Source organism: Peromyscus californicus, unplaced genomic scaffold (genome assembly GCF_007827085.1).
Source record: "Peromyscus californicus insignis strain IS unplaced genomic scaffold, ASM782708v3 Scaffold_6__1_contigs__length_162567912, whole genome shotgun sequence".
Classification (NCBI taxonomy): domain Eukaryota; kingdom Metazoa; phylum Chordata; class Mammalia; order Rodentia; family Cricetidae; genus Peromyscus; species Peromyscus californicus.
In genome coordinates this window covers 13,168,542-13,184,179 of record NW_026294584.1, presented here as the reverse complement: position 1 = coordinate 13,184,179, position 15,638 = coordinate 13,168,542, and the positions used below count along the sequence as shown (strand labels likewise).

At 37.5% G+C, this 15,638-nt stretch overlaps 2 protein-coding genes across 5 annotated transcripts in view; one reads left to right on the top strand and one right to left on the bottom strand.

Annotated features, from left to right (window-relative positions):
- The window catches only part of LOC128098531 (ATP-dependent translocase ABCB1), a 165,019-nt gene that overhangs the window by 37,181 nt on the left and 112,200 nt on the right, over window positions 1-15,638 (top strand). The gene's annotated exons all lie outside the window — the stretch shown is intronic.
- Rundc3b (RUN domain containing 3B) overlaps window positions 1-15,638 on the bottom strand; it is a 162,510-nt gene that overhangs the window by 143,135 nt on the left and 3,737 nt on the right. The window lies entirely within an intron of this gene.

Sequence of the window (15,638 nt, the reverse complement as noted above, 5' to 3'; positions counted from 1 at the left end):
AGGCCTAAGCGAGCTTGACTACCTCATCGGTTATGAAATGACATAAAAGGTACCAAATAGGAGAATGGGATAGTTTTCTGTCCTTGCATTACAGCTATCAGAACTAACATATGATACAATTATAACTTAGTATTTCTTAATACTACAAAAAATTCTGAGTCAGGATGTGGTGACATATGCCTTTAAGCTAGCACTCAGGAGGCAGAGGCAGGCAGATCTCTGAGTTTGAGGCCAGCCTGGTCTACAAAGTGAAGTTCCAGGACAGCCAGAGCTGTTACACAGAGAAATCCTGTCTTGAAAAACAAAAAACAAAACAAAACAAAATTCTGACTTTAAATATTTTTTTTTACTTTATGACAATGCTAAAGTGTATCTATATCATTATTCTGTTTTTTATTCTCAGCATATTATTCAATAAATTATATTAAATAATTTTTCAGGGCTGGGTGGTAGTGGTGGAACATACTTTAATCCTAGCACTCAGCACACAAAGGTAGGAGGATCTCTGTTAGTTTGAGGCCAACTACAGAGCAAGTTCCAGAACAGCCAAGGCTACACAGAGAAACGTGTCTAGAAAAACAAAAAATTTTTTTTCATTACAATCATTTATTTCCTTATTTACTTGTGTCTGTGTGTACACATGTTCATGCAAAGGGTTACAGTATACATGTGGAGGTCAGAGGACAACCTGAACAAGTCAGTTTTCTCGTTCTCTCACGTGGGTCCTAGGAATTGAACTCAGGTCAGCACACTTAGCAGTCAGTGCCTATACCCACTAAGCCATCTTATGGCCCTATGAATTTAAGACTTCACTATAAAACAGACGATGTTAGATGATCTTGTCTAACTGTTGATGAACAGAAATGTTCTGAACAGTTCTGAAGAGTAGGCGAGGCTGTAGTTATCTTATTCTTCAGGGATATGTGGTGGTTAGGATGAGATGCCCCTAGTCTCCAGTTGGTGGCGCTGTTTGGAAAGGTTTAGAATGTGGCCTTGTTGGAGGAAATATGCTACTGGAGGTGGCCCTGGAGAATTTGAAAACTCACACCATTTCAAGTTAGCTCTCTGGGCTCCCGGCATCTTGAAGTTCCTTAGCTTTCTGCTGCCATGCCTCTGCTCTGCCATTATGAACTCACCTCTGGAACCATAAGCCCACATATATTCTTTCTTTCATAAGTTACCTCAGTCATGGTGTTTTAACATAATAATACAAAATTAACTAATATAAATGAATTTTTAATTTACAGTATTTTCAACTTAGTATGGCCATAATTTGAAAAAAATCAAGGAGTGGTATACAGGACGGTTTGGAGAGAGTTGAAAGGAAATGGGGAAATTATGTAATTATATTATACTCTCAAAAAATAAAACGAAACAGAAAATGCCACTTACATTTCCATATTAAAAAAGATTAAACAGAAAAACTTTAAACAAAAATAGTCCTAAGCATAGTTATAGAAAGTTGCAAAAATGATTGTAAGCATTTGTAGGCAAGTTTTATGTCAACTTGACACATGCTAGAGTAATTTGGAAGAGTGAGTCTCAGTTGAGAAAATGCTCCTACCAGACTGGCCTGTGGGCAAGGTTGTGAAGCACTGTCTTAATTAGTGAGTGATGTGAGGGCCCAGTCTACTGTGGGTACAGCCACTGCTGGGCTTGTGGGTCTGGGTGCTGTAAGAAAGCAGGCTGAGCAAGCCACGGGGAGCAAGATAATAAGTAGGACTCTTCCATGGCCTCTGCAGCAGCTCCTGTCTCCAGATCCCTGCCCTGTGTGAGTTCCTGTCCTGACTTCAATAATGGACTGTGACGTGCAGCTGTCACTGAGAGAGACCCTTTTTACTCTCTGACTTGCTTTGGTCACGTTGTTTTCTCATAACCCTAGCTAAGAAAAAGCAGAAACCACACAAAAGTCATCTTAGTGGAAAAAATACATTTTCGTGATCTTTATAAATTTTTGTTTTCTGAAACTATTAAAAACTCTCTAGCCAATTATAATATAGAAAAAATGAAAAAGAAAAATAGCTTATTATAACATATTGTAACTTAAAATATTGGAAACATTGGGAATTAAAGTCCTTCATTTCCTTACAAAACAAGTATCAAGACTAGAATGAGTGGTGGTTGTCTTAGTCTTCTTGTGTAACCTTGGCAAACTATTCTATTCCTTTCTGTAACTGAATTAACTCTCTGCACTTTTATTCTATCAAGCTCTTTCTCTGGAATGTTATACAAACACTTGTAAGCATATGCTATAGAGACTTAATGTAAAGAGTAGAATCACCTCTCTCACATGTTACTTAGAGAGCATTTCATTCACTGTTTGGCTGCTAGTGTCTTCTCTCTTCAGCAATAATGAAGTGGATTCACTTTCCATGGAGTAGAGAGACACACAGTTTGTTGTGTTTGATGATTATGAAAGTGTTAGGAAGTGAGGTGGCAAAGCTTTTGTTGGCATCTTTCTTGAGCACCTATCAGAAAAGCTAGATCTCACAATTGCTGTGGGATGGTCTGTATGTCAAGTGTGTTGCTGATTGGTCAATAAATAAATCACTGATTGGCCAGTGGCCAGGCAGGAAGTATAGGCGGGACAAGGAAGAGAATAAAGCTGGGAAGTGGAAGGCTGAGTCAGAGTCACTGCCAGCCGCCACCATAACAAACAGCATGTGAAGATGCCGGTAAGCCACGAGCCACGTGGCAAGGTATAGATTTATAGAAATGGATTAATTTAAGCTGTAAGAACAGTTAGCAAGAAGCCTGCCACGGCCATACAGTTTGTAACCAATATAAGTCTCTGTGTTTACTTGGTCGGGTCTGAGTGTCTGTGGGACTGGCAGGTGAGAGAGATTTGTCCTGACTGTGGGCCAGGCAGGAAAACTCTAGCTACACACAATGGTCACACCAATTCCACCCGAGTTAGTCCCTCCACTCACCACAAACATCTAGAGTCAAACCAGGTGAAGTCAGTTACCTGGCCAGTCTTCAAACTGTTCCATGGTGGCAACTCCCCATCGTGGAACCCTACATCACTGCCATGAAACATTTCTGACAGGCCCTTACTGTGAAGTGTGTTTTCAGGGTCACTTCCTTTGGGACAACTTCTTTTCTATCACAACCACTTTCTCAGTGACATTAACACATGCACCTCTGCTAAGTTCCTAGAGGTGCTTATCTTCATCTTCTCTGACAGCAGCAATTTATCTTCTTCTTTATTAATAAAATCTGTTTGATACTTTTGTGCATGTTTATACTGCGTTCTGGTTACTACCCACCCCCACTCTCTCTTATTTCCTTCCCCCTCCCCTTGTCAGCCCCTCTTATTCCCCACAAATCTCTTTCCAGATTTATGGTTTAGAATTACCCATTAGAGCTGGTGGGCACACAGTTAGATATAGCATTTCCTCTCCTAGAATCTGTTAGTTGTCTATGACCAATGTCAGCTGGTGTAACTAATATGACTTCACAATTGCCATGGCCATGTCATACTTAGAAAATGTCCCCACCCTTCTCCCTGCCTTCCACCTCCACCCCTATTGCTGACTTGAGTAGAAGAAAAGTATGCCATTTGAAACCGTAATGCGCACCATCAAGCAAACTGGCATTTTTTCAAATAAGGATAACAAGGCATGCTTCACCAAGAAGCTGGATTAGGATTTAGTCCGGTAAGCTTTCCCCAGTGCTCTCCAGGCAGTAAGTACCTTCACCATGGGAGCATCTCAAGTCCAAGACTAACACTATTAATAAAGAATGTACAAATTTGCCGGGCAGTGGTGGCGCACGCCTTTAATCCCAGCACTCGGAAGGCAGAGCCAGGCGGATCTCTGTGAGTTCGAGGCCAGCCTGGACTACCAAGTGAGTTCCAGGAAAGGCGCAAAACTACACAGAGAAACTCTGTCTCAAAAAAAAAAACCAAAAAAAAAAAAAAAAAAAAGAATGTGCAAATTCAAAGATAAGGGTTTTTTTCCTACTATTTCATACCAAATTTAATCACATCATCCTTTGGAAAAAATAATTTCAATCTTCAAATAATCAACAAGGAAATGGCTGTCAAGAGCTATGATGGAGGGGCTAAGATGACTTGGTGGATAAAGTGCTTTCCACACAAGCATGAAGACCCGAGTTCGAACCCTCGTACCCATGAAACCCAGGCATAGTCGTACATGCCTGTAACCCAGTACTAGGAGGCAAAGACAAGAAGACCACTGGGGCTTGCTGGCCAGACACTCTAACCAAACTGTTAAGCACCAGGTTCTATGAGAGAATTTGTCTTTAATAAATTTTTAAAAATGGAGTACAATAGAAAAGACACTTGACTTCAACCTCTGGCCTCCAGACACACATATGTGCACTATACCCCTATACTCATGTGCACATACACAGTGATAAGACACAAGTCACAGCAAATACAATACAAAACACTAAACATGATACCTGGAGATACCTGTTCAAATACAGCTAGTTTTTCTTTTATATGTATATTCCATACCGGACATTTTTTAAGAAATCAAAATTTTGCTTTCCTTTTCAAGCAATAATGTAAGAATTTCCAGCCACTGTGTTATTTTATTTTAAGCTACCAAGAAAAAAATTTCGATGAAAAAAATGCTTCCCATGTATCCCATATACAGACTATATTGCACGTTAATTTCAACCATTTGCCTGTTTTTGGGTTTTTTTAGATTTATTTTTATTTTATGTACATGAATGTTTTGCCTGCATATATGGATATGCACTGCATGTGCCCCTAGTACTTGAGAAGTCCAGAAGAGGATGCCTCGGAACTGGAGTTACAGATGATTGTTAACCATCATGTGGGTACTGGAAATTGAACCCTGGTCTTCTCCAATAGCAGCAACACTCTTAAGCACTGAGCCATCTCTCCAGCCTTCTGCTTCTGGTTTTTAAATAGCTTTCATTGTAACACAGACCATAAATATTCCAACCATCTTTCCTCATCTTGGTCATTTAGAATACTGTATTTCTCATCCTGGTTGCTGAAATTCTCATAAAGGATCCAAATTGACTTCTTTATTCATGTGACTATATAAATCTTTTGAGTTAACTGATTATTTTAAATCAGACTTTCGAGTTCTTTGTCAGTTTTTCATTTCTATGTATTGGGATTCAATTATTGAAGTATTATAAACTACTTGGTACCTTCTGGTTTTGTATTTCTTGTGTTTCTATGTATCCACTTGGATAGGTTTCTCTTCTGGGGCTCTGCTTAATGAGTATTCTTCTTTTAAGACCTCAATCCTTAGTACCACTCAAAGTGGAGGAAACAAACTACCATTAACAGTCATAATGTTAATGGTTTGGTAACCAAAGCAAACTCAGAATCAAAATACAGTAAAACATATATCAAGTGACCAGCCCAGAGACCATATACAAGTAACGTTATATGGACTAAGCAGGTTGTAGTTATGTATTTAGGTGTGTGTGTGTATGTGTGTGTGTGTTTGTGTGTGTGCATGTGTGTATATGTGTGTGTGTGTGTGTGCATATGTGTATATGTGTGTGTGTGTGTGTGTAAAACACACAACTAAAGAAAAAGAGACCATGAATTGCAGAGAGAGCAAGGATAGTCCATGGGAGAGGTTGGAGGAAGGAAAAGGAGGGGAGAAAATGATGTAATTATAATTTCAAACATAAAAATTATCATTAAAAATTTAATGATTAGGTAACTGGAGAGATGGCTAAACAGGTAAGATCACTTACAGCTCAAGCATGAGAGCCTGGGCTTGGGCACCAACACCACATTAAAAGCTGGGCCTATGAAAGACAGAGGCAGGATTCTGGGCCTTGCTGGTGGCCAGTCCAACTCCAGGTTCAGTGGGACATCCCGCCCCAAGGGAATGAAGTGGAGAACGGTAGACGGAACACTTGCCATCATCCTTCTCCATCCTCCACAGTACCTGACACATGTAAGCATACACTACACATATACGTCACTCACAATTTTATAATCTATTATTACATACACTATGATACCAATAATGACAGAAAAGGAGAAAAATATTGTATATTATAAAGTTAAAAGTTAATAAATGTACAAATATTAATAATAAAAGAATGAAATCAAGGAAGAGTTAGGAAAAGGGAAAAAGAAAAAATAGCTTTAAATAAAAGAAAAGGAAAAGAATGTGAGGACAAGGAAAAGAGCAAAACATCAAAAAATAAAGAAAAAGGGCTGGAGAGACGGCTCAGAGGTTAAGGACACTGGCTGTTCTTCCAGAGGTCCTGAGTTCAATTCCCAGCAACCACATGGTGGCTCACAACCATCTGTAATGAGATCTGGCTCCCTCTTCTGGCCTGTAGAAATACATGCAAACAGAACATTGTATACATATTAAATAAATAAATCTTTTAAAAAATAAAGAAAAAGAACACAAATTTAAGAGAATTATACATTTTAAATTATACATTTTAAAATATTTTTTATTTATGTATATGAGCATTTTGCCTGCATGCATCAATGTGCCCAAGGAGGCCAGAGTGGGTGTTGGACCCCTAGAATTGGAGTTCCAGGCTGCCATGTGGGTGCCAGATACTCTACAAGAAACTGAGTCATCTTCCAGCTCCCATTAAAATACTTTTAAAAGATACTGAAAGGCACCAGCAAGATAGCTCAGCAGCTAAAAGATCCTGGCCACCCAACCCTGACAGAACCCACTGCACCCATGAAAAACAGCCAGATGTGGTGGCTCACCTCTGTAATCCCAGCCTCAGCACTCCTATAGTACAATAGGAGGCTGAGACAGGAAAATCAGCCAGAAGTTAGAGACCCTGCCTCAAAACAAGGATGGAAGGAGAGAAATGACTCTGGAAAAATTCTCCTCTGGGCACACCCACCCCTCCTGCCCGTGTGTGTGTGTGTGTGTGTGTGTGTGTGTATACACATACTTTTCTCATATACACTAAACAAAAATAAATCTTTTAAAAATAAAGTAGTAAATATTAAAAAGTTTAACATTTTTTGAGACACTTTTATGTCTAATATTGGAATTCACCAGATGAAAGGTGAGGGGTTATAAGTGGAATCTACTGTATTACCTCTCTTTGGCCCTGTGGTAGTTTGAATAGGAATGACTCCCATAGGTTCATAGTTTTGAATGCTTGACATCACCAGAGAGTGACACTATTAGGAGGTGTGGCCTTGTTGGAGTAGGTGTGGCCTTGTTGGAGGAACTGTGTGATTGGGGTTGGGCTGTGAGGTTTCAAAAGCCCAAGCCAGTCCAGTAGTCTCTCTCTTCCTGCTACCTGCTGTATGTAGAACTCTCAGCTCCTTCTCCAGCACCATATCTGCTTGCAAGCCGCCATGCTTCCTGCCATGAAGATAATGGACTAAACCTCTGAATTGTAAGTCAGCCCAAATTAAAAGCTTTCCTTTATAAGGATGCCATGGTCATGGTGACTCTTCACAGGAATAGAAACCCTAACTAAAACAGCTAGTCTTGTATCTTTCAGATTCCACCCTGCAGCTGGGAGGAAACAGGATATTAGGCAATCCACTGGGCATGGGCTTAGAGTTCACAGTCCTTCCTCAAAGCAAAAAAGTAGCAGGGAGACAGCTTTGGAGGTAGACAATCACTTGGGCACAGGCTCAGAGCTCTCCATCGCCACAGTAATCTATACAGTATATTGTGCTAAACTTTGACATGGAGCCACTGACCACCTTGCCCTCCAGTCTGAACTCTCTGGTACTAAAACTGGTGAGAAGGGGTGGAGATGCTGAGGGAGAGATCTGTCCAAACCTTCCCTTTTACTAAGACTGCCTCTCACAACAGTCTCTCAACCAAATGTTGTGGCAGGGCATCCAAGACTGCTGACTTAAAGACTGCTGACCCGACTGTTCACTCTTCTCAGGTCCCCAGAAAAGCTCATTCTCAAATGAGAGGCCTTCTCATAAAATGGCGTCAGGTTAGAACACTGAGATAGATATACCAGTGCGATACACTCCTCTAATGCTGGCTGGCCTCCACAGGAGCCACTCACACCAACCCTACTCCCCTCCATGCAGACACACACCCTAGATTTAAGGCTCATCCTGAGGCTAGAAATGGGGTCTGTCCTCCCCAGAGCTGCTCTACTTCCCCGTCCTCCGGAGGTCAGGCTGCAGCTACGGACACCACTGTTGTGTTCTCTGTGCTCTTTTAGCTGACCCGTCCCTGTTTTCATTTTGTTTTATTCCCAATGCCCATCCTCTCTTTTTCTACTCAGGATCTAGCTTCCCCTTTACCACTCTGACTCTTCTCATTTAAGGAGTCCATGGAGGAGCATCTAGTCTGTTATCTTACCCTAAAACTAAGTAAATGTATTTTCTTCCAATGTTAGACAGATATGGAGGAGAAGCTAGTCTGTTATCTTACCCTAAAACTAAGTAAATGTATTTTCTTCTGATGTTAGACAGATATGTTTTGTGGGGTGTATAAAATGTATTAAAATTTTAAATTGTTTTAATATTCATTTCAAAGGAATGGAAAGTAAATATATATACACAGGAAAGGCAAAATAACATGTAACTAACATGCTGATACAAACTAAAATAGTAGACAAATGGAACTATAAAAGTACTTTACTAATACATAAGATAAAGAAAAAAGTATAATACAAATGTTAAAATAAAAATCCAAAGATAAGGATAACATTAAACGTAAGTAAGCTGAGAATCCTAAACAAAATCCACCAGGCTAGATAAGATACAAAATTCCATTGTATGCTGTTGATTAAGCTTGAAGGACAGTTCAGAAATGGAGCACTCACTTAGCTTGCTTGGGGCCCCATACCACACATGAAAAAAACAAAAGAAAACTTTCTCATCCTACGAGAAAATTTTTAAATATAAATATCAGAAAAAGTGAAGGTATAGACAAAGATATACAAATAATAACTACAGCTTTTTTGACAATTTTAGCAACTGACAAAGTAGACTTGAAGGAAATAGCTTTGTTAAGAGATAAAAAGGGATATATCATGATTACAAAGGCATCAGGCAACAAGGAAAAGATCACAATTATAAACACACTGTAATCATAACTCCAGGGCTGGAGAGATGGCTCAGCAGTTAAGAGCACTGGGTGATCTTCCAGAGGTCCCTGAGTTCAATTCCCAGCATCTACATGGCAGATCACAACTGTCTGCAACTCCATTTCCAGGGGATGTGACACTCTCACACAGACATGAATGCAGGAAAAACATCAATGCACATAAAAATAAATAAACCTTTTTTTTTTTAAAAAAAAACACAATTCTAAATACACACTCAGTAATATAGCAAATATATAAATAATAACAAAATGGAAAAACAGATCTAAACCCAGGTACTGCACCATCTCTCTCATATTACTAGGTAGACTAAGTATATAAAAATTATTAGGATAGAGACAAGTTATGAATGACACAACACACTAAACATAGATGGCATGTTTATGAACACTAGCTGTTCTTCCAGGGCACATTGATGCAACAGAATATGCAAATCCATAGAAAACACTGATGGAAACTAACTATATGTTATGTCATAAAGCAACCATCAACAAAATTTCAAAAGCTTGAAGTTCAGCATATAACCTTTCAGAGTGAAATTAAGTTTAAAACAGTCATGTACACAGAAGTTTTCCTGTGTCTCACAGCTGCTTAGTCCCAAATAAACACAGAGAGGCTTATACTAATTACAAACTGTTTGATCTATGGCTCAGGCTTATTGCTAGCTAACTATTACATCTTAAATTAACCCATTTCTATTAATCTATGTATCACCACGTGTCTTGTGGCTTTACCTGTGTTCTATTACGTCTTGCTTCCCTGGCAGCCAGCAGCATCTCCCCTGACTCCACCTTCCTTCTCCCTGTGTCTTTGCTTGGATTTCCTGCCTGGCTATAACCCATCTTGCCATAGGCCAGAGCAGCTTCTTTATTAACCAATGGTAGCAACATATATTCACAGAATACAAAAAGACATCCCACAGTACTTCCTCTTTTCTGTCTAATCAAAAAGGAAGGTTTTCATTTTAACATAGTAAAATTACATATAACAAAACAGTTATCAAGCAAGAATTACAGTTACAATATCTAGTTATTTGTATTTGGCAAAATTAAAGAAATTATTCTATCATCTATCCTATTTTTGTGAGTCTAAAGTTTTATATCTAATTTATCTTTTATCATGACTAAGGAAAATTATAATTATAACTATCTAGTCTTCAACTCCATCAAAGACCCCAGAAGGATATAATATTATCTGAGTAAACAGGAAGTGCATTGCAAGCAACTTCCATAATTCTAGAAATGACAGAGACATCTGACTGTCTGGACAGTCACCCAAAGTTCTTTTGTAATATTAGGGCATCCATCTTCAGCCTATAGGCATAGAGTCTCTGGCAGACTTTTCAATGAAGCAGGAAATTTGAAGGACTGTTCTGTCTATTTGGGCAAAATTCATCAGTTGCTTTTCTCTGTGTCCTGAAGAATATCTGGGAGTTTCTTCTGTGAAGCAGGAACCTGAAGGATCATCCCACCTTGTTTTGGCAAAGTTCAGTGGTCATTTTCTTATGGGTCCTGCGTGTCCAGTTTAAACAACATATTGTCAAGCAGTCCAGGCAAAAGCAGTTTCTTGCTCAAATGGCTAGCCTTTTCCATTTTGTAAGCAAACTCCATAACGAGTTTCTTCAATGCCCATCATCCTCTTTGAAGTAATTGGTGCTGCCAGGAGCAGCTGTGTCTCATTGTCCAGAAAAGTCTACGTTCTCAAAACATTTTAAATGCTATATTCTGTATGTCTTTGAAGTGTTTGAAAATTACCTATTTAATTAAAATATATCTTTGTATACCTAGAAAACTTAACTAACATGATTATAAGTTTGATTATTCTAGAGTACTGTATTTTGCATTTCTTAATTATACATTACAATTTTAAATGAGTTGCATAAACACAATACCTTAAACAAGAGTAGAAATATAGATACAGTATAACAAAATTGACCTTAAATTTTTATTAATAAACCTAAATCCATACCAATGTAAAATATTTTGAGATTAACAGCTGTTTTTTAGATTAAAGTAGATTTAATAATCTATCTTTTTTCATCATTTCTATATCATATCCCCATTTAAATAAAAATAAACATTCATAAACAATATTTTGGGAATTTGGATGTAGCTTTCTAGACTACTTCAGATACAAAACTTTAGACTTACCAAGATAAGACAGATAACTTAGTATTTTCTCTAATTTTGTCAAATGCAAATGGATTGAATATTGTTACTGTAATTTTTACTTAATAACTGTTTTTGCTTTACTATAGTAAGGTTAAAACTTTCCTTTTTAATTAGACAAAAAAGGGGAAATGCTGTGGGATAATGCTTTTGTACACTGTAAAGATTTGTCACTCTGATTGGTTTATAAAATTCTGATTGGCCAGTAGCCAGGCAGGAAGTATAGATGGGGTGAGCAGAGTAGGAGAATTCTGGGAAGAGGAAGGCTGAGTAAGGAGACCCCAGCCAGACACAGAGGAAGCAAGATGAGAATGCCATACTGAGAAAAGATACCAAGCCAGGTGGCTAAACATAGATAAGAATTATGGGTTAATTTAAGTGTAAGAGCTAGTCAGTAATAAGCCTGGGCCATAGGCCAAACAGTCTGTAAGTAATATTAAGCCTCAGAGTCAATCATTTAAGAAGAGGCTGCTGGGTATTTGGGAACAGGCAGGTGGGAGAGAAACTTCTACCAACACAACCAGTAAAAGATAACTAGAAGAATTTTATCTGAAAATTAAAGAAACATTTTTTTTAAAAAAATCTATTATTAGACAGAGAAAATTAATGAAATCCAAAGATGATTCTTTGAAGAAAAAAAAAAAAACACCCTCTATAAAGCCTCAGTAAGGAAAACAGTGAGGAAGGCAGATTTCAGAATTAAAAGTGGAAAATCTCTACAGATTTTTAAGTAATAAAAAGGCATTAGCACTCTGCACTCAGGAGATGCTGAAGCAGGAGGATTTTGAGTTTAAGGTGCCTAGGCTACAAATACAGCAAGAATCTGTCTCAAAAAGGAAAAAAATATTAAAACATTAAGAGAAGACTTAATACATATGATGATATAAAAATGTATTTCCTGGGGAAAAATACTAAAAAAGATGAAAAGAAACCAGAAATTTGAATTGTTAGTATCTACTAAAAAAAGTGAATATGTTAATAATTTTCTCATAGAAATTTTTTATTTCCACAAAGAAATTTGTGGTCAAGATTGCTACCTGATGAACTGTCCTGTATATTAAAGAAGGAAATAGTATCAATCTTACAAAACCTATGAAGAAAAGGAAGAAAAAAAAGACAAGGTTAAAATTAGAAGACAATATAATGAGAAAGGACAAGTGTAGACCAATCTCTCCCATGAGTAAATATGTAAAAATCCCAAATATTAGCTCAACTGAAAGCAAAGAAATCTTGAAAGTATAACCTACCAACTGGTGTTTTATTCCAAAGTAGTCTGACATGTAAAAGTCAAACAACAGAATTCATTACATGAACAGGAAAAGGGGGTGGGCATCATGTTTAATCTTGTTTTTTTTTTGTTTGTTTGTTTTTAAAGAGCATTTGACAACAACATAGTTTTTGGTACCTACTTAAGATTAAAAAAAAAATCTCAGTAATCTAGAAATAGTAGAGAAGAAAAATCTGCTGCAAATGCCCACTGAAGTCACACATGCTTCACTGTTTTCTGAACACTGTGTTAAAGATCCTTGCCAATGTAGTAAGTGATAAGATGGGGGGGGGATAAAGATTGAAAAAGGAAGAAATAAACATGCATATATGACTTTTGATCAATCTTTTTAAACCTATAGAAAATCTGCCAGAATTAATAAATCTACTTGAGATTATAGATTCAAGGGTAGTATGTTTAAAGATCAATTTTATGTCTCCATACCAGCAAAAAGGGGGAAAATGCAATGGTTTTGGTTATAATAATATAAAAATATATTCAGTATGCAAGAATAAATTTAAGAAGAGATTTTTAATGCTATATTCTAAATTAATACCTATTTTTGAGAAAAACAGAATATTTAAATATATGAAAACATTTATTATGTTTATTGAACATATATGTTTTAATGTTACATATATGAAAGTTTACCAAAAACTGCTTTATAGAGTAAGTGCAAACATAAGAAAAATCCAAGAGTCCTATTGATAGTTAATAGTTGCTGGAAGAAGGGTGTCATTTTCGTTAGTGGTGTATCTACTGTTAAGCTGCCCATATTCAGGTAAATGACAGCCCATCCACGCTTATGCAAGCAATCCTAACTAAATTCAGTGGGCCACAACAAAACAAAGCAAGCAAACAAATCACATATAAATACAAAGGGAATTTCTTGGGTAGAAAGTGTTCCATGGGGAGCATGAGAGAGATAAGAGGGGGTGATGGAGGCAAATAAAATGAACACAATACATAATTATACACATTTTAAAACTTGTAAAGTTTTTAAACACACAGATTGTTTTTCATGGAAACTGATAAGCAGATCACATAATTTAGCTGGCAAAGGGCTAAGGGTAGGATGATCTTCAAATATAAAGCTAGAAAATTTTATTATCAAACAACAAGATGTATTATAAATCTTAATAATAGTTATTAAGACAGTATGATATTATTTCACAGAGAAACAAATAGATTAATGAAATTAGAGAAAGAGCCCAGAACAGAGGCAGAAGGATCCTGTGACCTAACTTAAGACAAAAGTAACACTTGGAGGTATTAGACAAAATAAGATCTTTTCAATAAGTGGTACTAGGTCAACTGATTTTTTAAGGACAATATTTAATCCTGGTTCCCACACTTAACACACAAATACAAATAATCTATAAATGGATTGTTGATATAAATGCAAAAATGTTGATATAAAAAGCAAAACGACAGAGCTTTAGAAGAAAATAGGAGAGTATTCGATTACTTGGGAGGAAGCAGACTTAAACTGGTCAGTATTAACATGAAGGAAATTTACAGACTGCCTTATAAATAAGGAATTCTTTCCTCACTGTAGAGTGAAAACAAGCCAACAAACAGGAGGAACAAAAGTGCATGGGTAGTATGTTTATACTCTGTGTACCTTTTAACATGTGAGTTTTAAGTCGATACAATTCTCACGGCCGAGGAGATAGCCAGTCAGTAAGGCGCGTGGCTTGTAAGCATGGGGACGCTAGCTCAATCTCCAGAAAACAACCAAAAATCTCCGGCATGGTGCATTGTACTTGGAATCCCAGGGCTGGGGAGGCAGAGCAGAGGACCCCTGAGGCTCACCAGTCAGCCAGTCTAGCTTACTTGGTGACCTCCTGGCCATTAATAGCCCCTATTTCATAAAATCAGGGTAGACAATGCCTGAGGAATGACACTGAGGTTGACCTTTCATTATACTTGAAATGTAGAAATATAGTGGAGCTGAATGAATTATCACATATCTTTCAGAACCTGGCCACAGAATTAACACTATCAGCTATCTAGGACAAAGAAAGTTCTAAGTGTGCCCAATAAATGTAAATAAAACAACTGCCTAGAATTAGGCAACTGTTAACATTGAAATAAGACAGGTCCTTCTCTCACAGAACTGTTCACAAAGTAAGCTACCCTTATGATACACATTGCTCCTGACAATAGCGTCAAGAACCCCCCGCCCCCGGCATTGCTTATCTTAACTCTCAATGAACACAAGTAATCTGTGTATAACTGGATAACAGCCATTGGCAATAGAAAGAGTATGGCACAATTCATTCTGCATACTCAGAAGCTCTATGAAGATATGGACTGACCAAAAATGTTGATCAATGTTCTACTACATATATCATGATTAAAATAACTTTTGATATTCTTCATACCAAGGTACGGCCACTCTTACAAGGCATACTCAAGCAAGTAGTAACAAAGAATAGGTTACTATGCTTAAAGGATATTGTTGTCAATACATTCAGTAAGAGTTCATATACCTACACTGGAACTCCTACAAAGTTCAAGTGGAACAAGACATTTCCCACTGATTATCCAATATCTAAAAATGCTAAGACTGCTAAAGTTCTCTCAGCTAACTTGTGCCTCTGGGCACAAATTTAGGTATCCCCTTTCCTAGTTCACCACAACTATAGTGAGCAAGCCAAGATGTGAAGTGTAAAGCAAAGGGATTCCAGAAGCACACCTAAACAAACAACAGTGAAGTCAATGGGAAGAAATAGCAGGCAGTCAAAACAAAGAACTCTAAACACAGTCTATGGGGCCATTTAGCAAACCATACTAGGGTACCTCAAGAGTCTCCAAGGACAGCCACTGCACTGCGCATGTATTCACAGACACAGATCCAGAGTACAGTTATCAGTGGTTACAACATTCTTCTCTAAAGGTAGAAAAATATGCAACCTTCTTTTGATAAGCAATTTATCTAAAATGTCTAAACACTGTTTATTGTGTGTTAAATTATAAGCTTCATTATACAGAAGACTATATTCCACAGGAAGTGCTGATGGAAGCAGTACAGGTTATGGAAGAATTTTAAGCTCAGAGTGGATATTAGTTACATATAAAATATGAGCTCCTATTTCCTTCACCACACTGAAGAGCTGCGGGACTGTTCTAACTGGAAATAACACTGGTATTCTGAA